This window comes from Trachemys scripta, chromosome 10 (assembly GCF_013100865.1).
Source record: "Trachemys scripta elegans isolate TJP31775 chromosome 10, CAS_Tse_1.0, whole genome shotgun sequence".
Taxonomy (NCBI): domain Eukaryota; kingdom Metazoa; phylum Chordata; order Testudines; family Emydidae; genus Trachemys; species Trachemys scripta.
This window is the reverse complement of record NC_048307.1, coordinates 66,526,474-66,539,070: the sequence shown is the minus strand read 5'-3', so window position 1 is coordinate 66,539,070 and position 12,597 is coordinate 66,526,474.

The window sequence follows — 12,597 nt, the reverse complement described above, 5'->3', positions numbered from 1 at the left end:
GAATAAGAAGTAGGACTGAGTGGACTTGTAGGCGCTAAAGTTTTACACTGTTTTGTTTTGAGTGCAGTTATGTAATGATAGCAGTGAACCAGAGTCTGCATCATTCACCTCACACAGGCTTCTAATTGGCACTTATGCTGAATGTCTCAGCATCAAGGACAAGAACTGACTGGGCACAGAGACAGAAATAACCTCTCATCCTCAGAACACAATGAGGCATATTGGCAGAAGCTTGTGTGCAGGCTGCATTGCTGCTGTCTATGCTGTACCTTTCCTGGAAATAAAGGGCTTCGCTAGGCATGGCTGTATCCTGGTAACTTTCATGAGTATGATGTTCTATCAGAATTCTTTGAAGGGGTCAACAAACGTGGACAAGGGTAATCCAGTGGATATAGTGTACTTAGACTTTCAGAAAGCCTTTGACAAGGTCCCTCACCAAAGGTTATTAAGCAAAGTAAGCAGTTAAGGGATAAGAGAGAAGGTCCTCTCATGGATCAGTAACTGATTAAAAGCTAGGAAACAAAGGGTAGGAATAAATAGTCAATTTTCACAATGGAAAGAGGTAAATAGCAGGAACCCACAAGGATCTGTACTGGGACCAGTTCTGTTCAACATATTCATAAATAATCTGGAAAAAGGGGTAAACAGTGAGATGGCAAAATTTGCATATGATTCAAAATTACTCAAGATAGTTAAGTCCAAAGCAGACTGCAAAGAGTTACAAAGGGATCTCACAAAACAGGATGACTGAGCAAAAAAATGGTAGATGAAATTCAATGTTGATAAATGCACAGTAATGCACATTGGAAAACATAATCCCAACTATAAATACAAAATGATGGGGTCTAAATTAGCTGTTACCACTCAAGAAACAGATCTTGGATAGTTTGGATTGTGGATAGTTCTCTGAAAACATCTGCTCAATGTGCAGCAGCAGTCAAAAAAGCTAACAGAATGTTAAGAGCCATTAGGAAAGGGATAGATAACAAGACAGAAAATATCATAATGCCTCTAAATCTATGCATGCAGATCTCATTGCCCCATCTCAGAAAAGATATATTGGAATTGGAAAAGGGACAGCGAAGGGCAACAAAAGGATTAGGAGTATGGAACAGCTTCCCTATGAGGAGAGGGACTGGGACTTTTCAGCTAGGAAAAGAGATGACTAAGGGGGTATATGATAGAGGTCTATAAAATCTTGACTGGTGTGGAGAAAGAAATGTATTCCTTCACATAACATGAGAACGAGGGGTTGCCCAATTAAATTAATAAGCAGCAAGTTTTAAACAAACAAAAAGGAAGTATTTCTTCAGACAACATACAGCCAACCTGTAGAACTCTTTGCTAAAGGACGTTGTGAAGCCCAAAACCATAACAGGGTTTAAAAAAGAACCAGATAAGTTCATGGAGGATAGGTCCACCAATGGCTATTAGTCAGGATAGGCAGGGATGCAACACCATGTTCCAAGTGTCCCTAGCCTGTTTGCCAGAAGCTGGGTGTGGATGACAGGGGATGGATCACTTGATGATTGCCTGATCTGTTTATTCCCTCTGAAGCATTGGCCAATACTGGAAGACAGGATACTGGGCTAGATGGACCATTGGTCTAACCCAGTATGGCTGTTCTGGTGTTCTTATGTTCTGATGTTCTTGTGCCAGCAATGCCCCTCTGCCATGTACATTGGCCAAACTGGACAGTCTCTACGTAAAAGGATAAATGGACACAAATCAGACATCAGGGATGGTAACATACAAAAGCCAGTAGGAGAACACTTCAGTTTTCCTGGACACTCAATAGATTTAAAACATTTCATCAAAAAACTTCAAAAACAGACTTCAAAGAGAAACTGCTGAGCTACAATTCATTTGCAAACTTAACACCATCAATTTGGGCTTGAATAGGCACCTCCTCATCAATTATTGGAAGTGGACTACACCCACCCTGACTAAATTGGCCTTCAACATTGGTTCTCCACTTGTAAGATAACTCCCTTCTCTTCATGTGCCTATATATATTTATGCCCATATCTGTATTTTCACTCCATGGATTTGAAGAAGTGTGTTTTTTACCCATGAAAGCTTATGCCCTAATAACTCTGTTACTCTTTAAGGTGCCACCGGACTCCTCATTGTTTTTGTGGATACAGATTAACATGGCTACCCCTCTGATACTTGATGTTCTTATGACATTCATACCCAAATACTTAAAGAACCTATTACATAAATGAAGATGGATTGATGACCTGTGAGACATGCCATAGATCTTGTTTTAAAAGAGATTAATTTACCTTGGTTTGCAATCAATTCTGGGAAGTTATTTCCTGCAGATGTTTTATGCCTGAGTCAGTTAATCATTGTTTATTTTCACAACAGATTACCTGAAACCTCTTCTGGGTGTGTCTCACCTCCTCCTTGGCAGTGGTTAACACCTACTTTGTTATGTCTTTATGTTTGTTCAGCTTGCTATAAAAGCTTCTCAGAAACAGGTGATCTTTCTTTATGCTAGTCTGTTCGGTTCTTCCCTTTAAGAGTATATCATCCTGGGCCCTGATTCTCATGGGCATTAAGGCTCCTTCACACCACTCTGGCATTGTAAATGAAGACACCCACTTTAAGGCCCCTACACACTGCCAGAATGGTGTAAATGAGAATTGGGCCCCCGGATCTAAATCCCGATTCTTCTTCCTGCAAAGCTTTTCTAGAATCCCATCTTTACAGTCTGGAGGGCTAAAATGCTTGTCCGGGTCCTTGTCAGCGCCATCTTGATGACTGCACCCTCCTCCACCCATCCCCCCTCCACCTAGACAAAGTGGAGCTACCAAGATCATCCTGCACCCTATGGTCCTGCTACTGGCTCCTCATTCTTCACCGCATCAAGTTCAGGCTTCTTGTTTCACCTTCACGGCTGAAGGCCCTGCATAACTTGTCCCCTCTCTGCTTATCTGACCTCTTTTGTATCACACCCCGATCTCCTCTTCACCAGAGATGCCAGCCTGGAGACCTGTTTGTCTGCTCCTTCTGCTGCTGCTCCTGCACTTTCTCTTGTGTTGCGTAGAAAACTCCCTTTCTGAGCTAGTCTGGAGACCGCTTCACCCTCCCCATTCAACCTCCTGACCCCCAACTCGCTTCCTCTATGAGATCTACAAGAAACTAATCATCTAGGGGAAGATGGTCAAAGGCACAAAGAGGACTGAGATACCCAACTCCCCTAGAAAGTCAAGAGCATATTGCAGCACTATAGACCTTTGAAAGTCTCCTTCCTGTTTACTGCTCTAAAGCAAATCCCCAGAAAGCAGTTTTCCCAGAGCACGCAAAAGCCTTTACTGAGCCACTCAGTAAACTTACTAAAATTGCGTGCGCCCCCTACTGTCTTTTTGCTCTCATTGCACCATGTCTGAATCTAGCTAGTACACTCCTCAGTATGGGACTCATAGATACTTATTTATATTGGGAGGGGTCTATCACACTTCTGGGAGCTGCTAAAAATAATAAACAAACAAACAATGACCCTTTCTCCTTTGTTATGTATATAGCAATGAGCAATATACCCTCTAGAACAGTGGTTCTCAAACTTTTTTTTCCCCACGGACCACTTGAAAATTGCTGAGGGTCTCAGCTAGGGTGACTAGACAGCAAGTGTGAAAAATGGGGACAGCGGGTGGGGGTAATAGGCACTTATATAAGACAAAGACCCAAATATCAGGACTGTCCCTGTAAAATCAGGAATCTGGTCACCCTAGTCTCAGCGGACCACTTAATGGTCTTTCCAAATGTTGTTTGTACCGTTAGCTATTGTAAAGAGCTTTGGATAAAAGCACTATATAAAAAAACCCTTCATAATAATTAAAGTTGTTTTGTTCTACAAATAAAAGCACACAACTCATATTTTAATATCAGTAGTCTTACCTTTCTAATGTGATGGATGTGCCCTCTCTCACAGAGCTGAGGCTGGGAAGGAGTGGGGGGGTCTCTCCCTTTCTCCCCCACCACAGCAGCCACAGAGCTGAGGCTGGGAAGGAGGGCTGTCTCTCCCTGGCAGCCGCAGCCCTGGAGCTGGGGAAAGTCGCCTCTTTCTCTGGCCACCGCAGCCCTGCACATCCCAAATTCCCCCACCCCCTTTTTTCACTCCACTGCCCCCTCCCACCTACCCCCTCTTCCCCCCAAGGCCACCACCTCACCTTACATGTGCGTTTTCTCCAGGGTCCAGGCACCTAATTAGTGGAGTTATGTCTGCGGGACTCCACTAATTAGGTGGGTGGCCCTTCATTCTCTTGTGTGCGGCTGCCCAGGCACGCTCCTTAGAGGGAACAATCCACAGACCACCTGAAGGGAGCTCACAGACCACTGGTGGTCTGCAGACCACAGTTTGAGAACCTCTGCTCTATAAAGAGGGGCCCAGTTCAACAATCACTGCCAGTCTGGATCTCAGATTTACATCTCACCCTAGAGAGCACTTCTTTCCCGTTCTCTGGCCAGTTACTATATTTTTGCTTTTTCTCCATCCTGTTCTGTTCAGCACTCCAATGAGAGGGCAAGAGAACGCAGGCAGTTTGCTCTTTTGAAAACAGCTGGTGATAGCTGTATAAGACAAAGTTACTTAAGTGCTTACTGAAACAGCTACTATGTGGCTTCTAAGTAAGCTTAGTAAAATAGGCTACTTGTGATTATAAAATGGCTTAAGGGCCAGATCCTGTTCCCATTGAAAAATCAGTGGACAACCACCCAGGGACAGAGCAAGTGCTGGCCCTATGCAAGCAATATAATCAGTTCAAAACTATAGCAATTGGAGCACACTCTCTTTTTTTTTTTTTTTTTTTTTTTTTTTGTAATGGAGATATCCTATCTCCTAGAACTGGAAGGGATCTTGAAAGGTCATCAAGTCCAGCCCCTGCCTTCACTAGCAGGACCAATTACTGATTTTGCCCCAGATGGCTCCCTCAAGGATTGAACTCTCAACCCTAGGTTTAGCAGGCCAATGCTCAAACCACTGAGCTATCCCTCTTTATAACTACGTCATAGTTCTCTTAATATTGAGGGCAATGAATGCATGGAATACGATGACACATTAACTCATGTTGGAGCCTGTTTTGGCAGCCATTTCACATAACTCCACAGTCTAGTATTTCATGCATGCTGCATCAATGGAGCATGTTGACTAGGTAGGGTGTGTAGAAGCAGATCAATATGAACAGAAGCAGCCAAATAACAAATGGATTAAAAAGCTCTTCTACAACAGTTACCCTGCAAGAAACTCACCCACACGCAAGCCTCTTGTAGCACTGCTGTGTTTGGACACTTTCAAGATATAATTAATAAAGCTCCAAAGAAACTGATGTGATGTAAGCAATTAAAAGGACCTGGCTAATTACACTATAGTTAAGGCTGCAAAACTGTCATGGAGGTCATGGAAGTCACGGATTCCGTCACTTTCCAGGACTTCTGCAGCTGCTAGGTGCAACTGACCCCAGGGCTGCCCGAGCAGCTCAGGTGGCCCCAGGGCCAGCCACTCCATCCCTTCCCCGCAACAGTGGCAGTCCTGGGCCATGCCCTGCCAGCAATAGTGGGAGTCCTGGGCCACCACCCACCAGCAGCAGCACAGCAGTCCTGGGCCAGTGGGGACGCCCCTCCCCCCACCAGCAGAAGCATGGTGGCCCTGGACCAGTGGGGCTGCCCCCCCACCAGCAGCAGCAGCAGTCCTGGGCCACCCCCCACCATCAGCAGTACAGCAGTCCCAGGTCAGCGGGGCCACCCCCCGCCAACAGTAGCTGCTAGAGTTACCAATTTTGGTTGGACGTATTCCGGGAGGTTTTATCACATGACATAAATCTTTAACTAAACATTAATCTTTAATTCCTGGAGACTCCAGGACAATCCTGGAGGGTTGACAGCCCTAACAACGGCAGCGGTGGTCCTGGGCCATCCCCCTGCCCCCAGCAGCGGCGTTCCCAGGCCGCACCCCCAGCACCAGCGAGTGCCCCAGAGGCCCCCCCCCCAGAGCAGCAGCTGCACCCCCAGAACACCAAAGATTTAGTCAGGGGTGTATAGTAGAAGTCATGGACAGGTCATGGGGCCATGAATTTTTTTTTATTATCCATGACCTGTCCATGACTTTTACTAAAAATGCCCATGACTAAATCTTAGCCTTAATTATAGTAATTCATCTTTTAAAATCTGATGGTGCTTCTGTGTAAAATATCATCAGTAAGAAATCTCCATGATAAAATAGACCCTACAGGAAATTCCTCTCTATTTTGTGGATATTATTCCTTTTCCTCCCTCCCTCCATGCCATTGAAATCATAGTTCTGAAGTAAAGCCCAACTGGACTTAAATATCAGTTGTGAACTTAGAAGAAAAACCCCCGAAGAGCCAGATCACGTCTCTTCTGTGTTTACCAGTAGATGGTGCCCTAATCCAGAGTTTTTAAAAAAAGGTGTGTACTGGGTGTAACCATGATGAATCACTTCCCCATTCATTAAAGAAAATGTTCTCATTTCAAATTTTAAGGGTGGATTAAGTTGTAAGTCTTAATCCAACAGGGATATTTTGTTATGACATTTCAGTCATACTGACTGTACTTTAACTTGGATTAAATTAGTATTGTGGCAAACATGACACTGAATTGCTAACCAGAAGTAGGAAGGATTAGGTTTACATATTCATAAACACAACTGTAAAGAGTCTTCCTCCAGTCCCAAGTACACTAATGAAAATGGTGTGGGTAGGAATAAATTGTGGCTACGGGTAATTGAAATACAATGATAAATGTATTTGTGTAAATGACAACTTGCTTTGGTCTGAGTCATCTGTGTGGAAGTAATTGTTGTTGCTATGTGATGTTAAATTCATATTATGTATTCCTAGCACAGTATAGCCTTTCATTTGAAACATCCCAATTTTTCTTCATTTAGAAGAAACTGACAACATACGGATCTGAAAAGACACATCTAGAGAAGCATTTTGAGTGATAATTCTGCTCTGAGTTAAACAAACAACTCCACTGACTGGCCTGGAGTCCCTGTGGATTTACATTGATACTATGAATCTGTCTTCTGCTAGTCTGTAGTCACAGACTGTACCTACAAAAGCAAAATAAAAGGTCAGACTGGGAGGTTTGAAAGACTCAAAACCACAGCTTACTTCCTGTAAAATGTTCTTTCATTTCTTTGCTTCAGTTTCAAGAGATTAAGCAATCCTGTATTTTACAATAGTGGGGAAATCTAAGCTTTTATAGAAACACACCCCTCATTTAGAAAGATTAAATTGCGATATCAGACAGAAGGATTGGTCATGTAATGCTATGGTGATGTCTTTCATTTATGAACTGGGCAGAACAAACAAACAGTTGTTTTGACTTGCTAAATGTCTGTGACTCCATATAGTCCATCATCTTCTATTTTACATTATAACAAACATACAACAGAGAATTAAATAAACTCGCAAGATTTCTTGAAATTCATTTCATCTAGTGTTGCTGCAAAGTAAGTTTCATTTTCTAGACAGCTGTACATGAGGACAATACTGCAAAATACCACAGAATGTCATCTGCACGAACTGTGTTTGCAATGCAGAAATGAAACGAAACACCATACACAGCAGTCTACCCTCCATATTTATTGCAATCAACTTCTAAAGGTTGTCTCACAGTAATAGAACTAATATACTCAGCTATAGCAGTTTCCAGGTGCATTATAAGAAGTGGAATCTTGACTGTTCTGTCCTGGGGCCTGGAATTGCTGTTGGCAGGCCTGACCTTGCCCTTAGCATTTATGCTTCTCTGCTGCTTCTTTCTTGCACTGACAGCTGAATTTAACCTCCTACTTCTCTCTGTTCCTTTTACCCACATAAACATTTACATTCTTCTGCTGGTATAAGATGTGTATGTGAGAAAGACTGAGAGAAAGAGCTGGGGACAGTGCAGATAAAATTGGTTCACTGGGAGGGCAAGATACCAACTGAACAACATTAGACTCCAGCATGTTAGTATGCATTGCAGCCTGGCATGAACATCTTAATATTTCTGGGCCAAATTTTACCATCTTTAATCGAAGGCAATGAGAGTTTTGTTTAATGACTGCAACATCTGGCCTGGTATTACTAATCATTTGTGGAGTCCAGATCAAGTCAATGGACAGCAGCTCTGATCAGTGCTGTGATGTTGGTTATATTGCCATCTTTCACTTGACTTGGTCAAAACACAAACTAAATTTATGCCCTATCCACTTATGCCAGACCATGCTCCTTTATGGTAACCAAGGAACTAGAGGACTGTCACTATCTGTGCCCCTTATGCCCCCGGCCTTGGGCCTCCATTTGATTGACTAGATCCTTGCTTGGGAGGATAGAAAAAACAAGTCACCAGGCCCTTTAGCTTTTGATTTTAGTTGAGCCCTAATTCTCCACTTTGTTATATATCCATTCTCACCAATATAACCCTTCTAGTTTCAGCAGAGCCACACTGGGATAAAAGTGGAGTAAGGGAATGGAAGATCAGATCCCTAAATTACCTTTCACTGGTTCTACATTCTGCATATGAGCTTTTATTAAAACTCACCTCATTGAGAGACTTTATTTCCCCCAACTTTGAAACACCTCCAAATTACTTCATCACATGTCCATCTCTAATCATGTTAATCCCTCACCCGTTAGTCTCTGCTGAACTATGCTCATCATGTCTGTGGTGTAGTAAAAGATACACACTGAATAGAGCTTTAAAAGTGGACAGGAAGGTCAAATTCTGCTGTCCTTTGTTGAGCAAAACTCCCATTGACTTCAGTAGGAGTTTTGTTTGTTTTAGGACTGCAGGATTTGGCTCATAGAACCATACAGGAGGGAGTGTCTCTGTCTCTCTCCTAGACAGGTTTTTACATTATTTCTATTTCTTAACAGCTAGACCAACAGGAACTTAAAAGTGACTCCTTGTTTTGCATATTGCAATAGGTTTCACTTCAAGTTAACGCACATGTAAATGCTTGAATAGGAAGACATCAAAATCCTAGAATTCCTCTGTATTTTTCTAAAAAAAAATTTAAAGTATCAGTATGAGATTTGTGACACTAACTCAGTGTGCTCACTGAAATAAATGGGAAAACTGCCAAAGACTCACCTTATCCTTTTAAGTGTAGTATTATATTTCATTTATAATAAGTATCCGTAAGCGTTTGGTACAAATGTGAAATACAGAAATAACTGACTATGATTTTCCTTCGTATTTCTGTTGCTGCTGTTATCAAGGCAGAGGCTGCAGTCTTTTACCAAGCCAAATGCTCTCTGGGGATTTTTCTGACAATAACACAAGCTTCCAGCAAAACAGAAGGGAGTATTGCATCATTATAGGGAATATTCTTACATATAAACTGTTGAGAAGAGCCCTCCCCAAGTCAGGTACTTGTAGTAAATCAGTGCCTCACTACAGCATAACCATGTTTTGCTTTGGCAAGCTGATAAGAGTTTTTTGTTACTGACAGAGCTTAAAATGCTTTTTTGTGTTTACTTCCTTGTTTGTACACTAGCATTATCAACTGTGAGAATAGTGTTTGGTAGTTACCAGCTCTTGCAGATCCAGGAGATGGAAAGAGAAGAAAAAAGGCTCTCTTTGCAATCCTGCTGAAATACATTACACAAAATGGGTGTAAATTATTACTCTTCTGATTTAATAGTAGTATTTTACACTCACTTTGCACTCATGTAAGTGATTATACATGGGTAATGGAGAATCTAGCCCACTGACATCAATGGAGCTACGTTTATCTACAAGAGCTGAGGATCTGGCCCAGAGATCTTAATCCACCTATTGATTACTGTCTTAGGACAGGTTACACAATTACAGAAAACATTTCAGCTCTTATTGCCTATAGGAGATAAGCAGCAATAATCCCCTCCTCCATTTTGAACATTTGCTACCTTTTAAAATGAAATGAGATACATGCCTGCACTAACAGGTAAACATTGCACCATGGCCTGAGGAGGCTCCAGTGAACCATCTGAAGAATTAATTCTACAGCTGAGACTCCTCTACCAAGAATGGAAATCACCAGAAGCACCTCAACCAATCTCAGCAGTCAGGATGGTGCACAGGGAGAGTTCATTTAAATGTTTCTCCCCAATCCCAAATATGTTTATTGGAATTAAGAAGTGACAAATATTAGATTCTCAAAAACCATGCCTCCGCAATTGAAAAAGAAGTTTAGACACATTTATTTTTAAGTAGTAAGTATTTGAGATGCTGTGGTTTTCCAAGTCCCCAGCTAATCAAGTCGCATCCAGAAACTCCTGCCTGATTTCTCCATCTTGCACAATTCAATATTGTTTGTGAAGATGAACCAAATCTGATAACAATTCAGCACTTTGATTCTATAGGCATTTCTCAATTAAAAGTCTGCTTACCCCAAAACACTGAAATAAGCAAGGGTTTGCATAACAGCTCCTGCTATTCACATGCAGCATGGATAAAAACCACGATTAAATAAATAAATAAATAAAAATAAACCTATTTAAAATTACATCTGAAATAACAACCTATTTTAAGGCCTAAACTTATTACAATATATTAAAATAATTGAAGTTGAATAAAAAAATATTAAATAGTATATGTTTGCTGTTAACATTTTAAAGAAGTCAAACCACTGAACTGGTGGAAGTCAGTGATTAGGCATCTGGAACCAGAGTCTGTTGAAATGCTCAACCAGCTTAGTTTTGACAGCAGAAGCCTCTTCTGCAGGTGCAGAAAGAATATTTCCTTAATTTCAGTTTATTCAATTAGTTCAGTTCAATAACAAGTTCATTCAAAAGAAACGTATTGTCAGCTGAAAAAGCAGAAATGCTTGTTTCCCTCTTCCAATCTGTAAATGAAAACTAGGTATAAGAGGACAAGATCTATCAGTTCTCAAATCCTGAAGGACATGGTAACCAGAAACAATCAGTTCAATTCACTACCTACAGATAATGCTGCCTTTGTTTAATAAATCAGTTAGTTTTAACTGTTTAACTGTTTTGATAAACATATTTTGATAAACTTTTTTCTCTTATGTATCCAGCACATTTAAGGTAGTTTTATTTAATCTAATAAAATCTAATAAAAAGAAATTTAAAATGCTGTTTTTGTGCATTATAATTTAATTCCAATTTTCATCCAAATAGATCTTGACATAAATCCTACTAAAAAAATTAAATCATCTAGTAAATAAGAAATGCATCATTCAATATTTTCAAACATAATAGAAAAAATGTAAAAATAAGAATCTGAATAAGTGTATGTTAAGTTATATAATTGCTTAAATAAGTGTGTATGTGTATATATAGTATATCCTATATAAAAAGTATATTTTACCATCAATTTTGTGCAGCACTCCTCATTCACATAAACAGGGAGTTCTGCTTTAAAACCATTGCCACAATATGGCTCCAATTTAAGAACCTTAATCTACGGCTCTTGCTTTAGCAAATTCGAGAGTGACATTAATCAGAGTTTGTGTTGAGAAAAGAGTTGGAACCTAAGGAAATATCATTTGCAGAATTAGTGTAAAAAGAAAAGGAAGAACACAAGGAAAAAATGATGTTTTCCAGCTCTTCTTTGGCAGGACATCAGGGTCTGCAAAGCAATAAGGATGTGCTTTGCAGCCTATAAGACTGGCAGTGTTGGAGGACTCCATCGTTACTGCACTGAATTGCTGGATCAGCTCTGGCCTTTGGGGTTGGGGATGTGGAAAATGTACAATTTCCTTTGCAGTTTTACTGTCAGGAAACTAAACAGGTCAATCAAATTTCACTAGTAAAAACAGGGCTTGGTCAAACTGCAGGATCCTATGGTAGAAGCAGATAAGGAGCAGACTTTCATACAACATCATTGGTAAAGATATGGCTTCTGGTTGTCTTCAGCCACACAATCAGGAAATAGCTAGCATTGGACAGGTGCCGGGTCCCTGAGATTTCCCTGACACTATTTAGGAAGGCAGCAAGCCAGTCCCTGGTATAAAAAAGGTTGAGAAACACTGCAAACACAGAGAAGCAAAGCTGCAGAGAACCTTCAGGATTTCTGCTATTTACCCAAAGAATAACATTTAACAATAATGTTGGGACGATGAAGTACGGAACAACACAGAAACGATATAGTTTTCCAAAATATATTTATATGGAAACCTGCCGACTTCATGGTCTTCTTTGAGCTTGCTTGCTAATGGAACTGGGGTCACATCCTTACTTTTTCTTGGGATGCAACTGATCTAACTGGAATCCATTTCAGTTTCACTCTATGCTATAATCAGGACACCAGCAGGCTCTCTGTCTTGTAATTCAGTTGGAGAACCATCTTTATTTATTGAATAAATTAAAAAAATTAAAATAAATTAAAACCAAATCTTGTAGTTCTTACTCGCCCTCAGTAAGTCATATGTCCCATTTAAATCAATGGAACTTTTGTCTGAGTGAGGACTGTCTGGTTTATCTCTACAATCTAAAGCTAAATAGATTAAAGGTGGAAATTACAAAGGTACAAACACACAGCATGCTACAGGTTAAAAAACCAAACATATCACTCTGTCTTTTCCCAACAATCTTTCTTGTTGCTGGAAAGTTAATCACTGCTTAAAAATATAGTGAA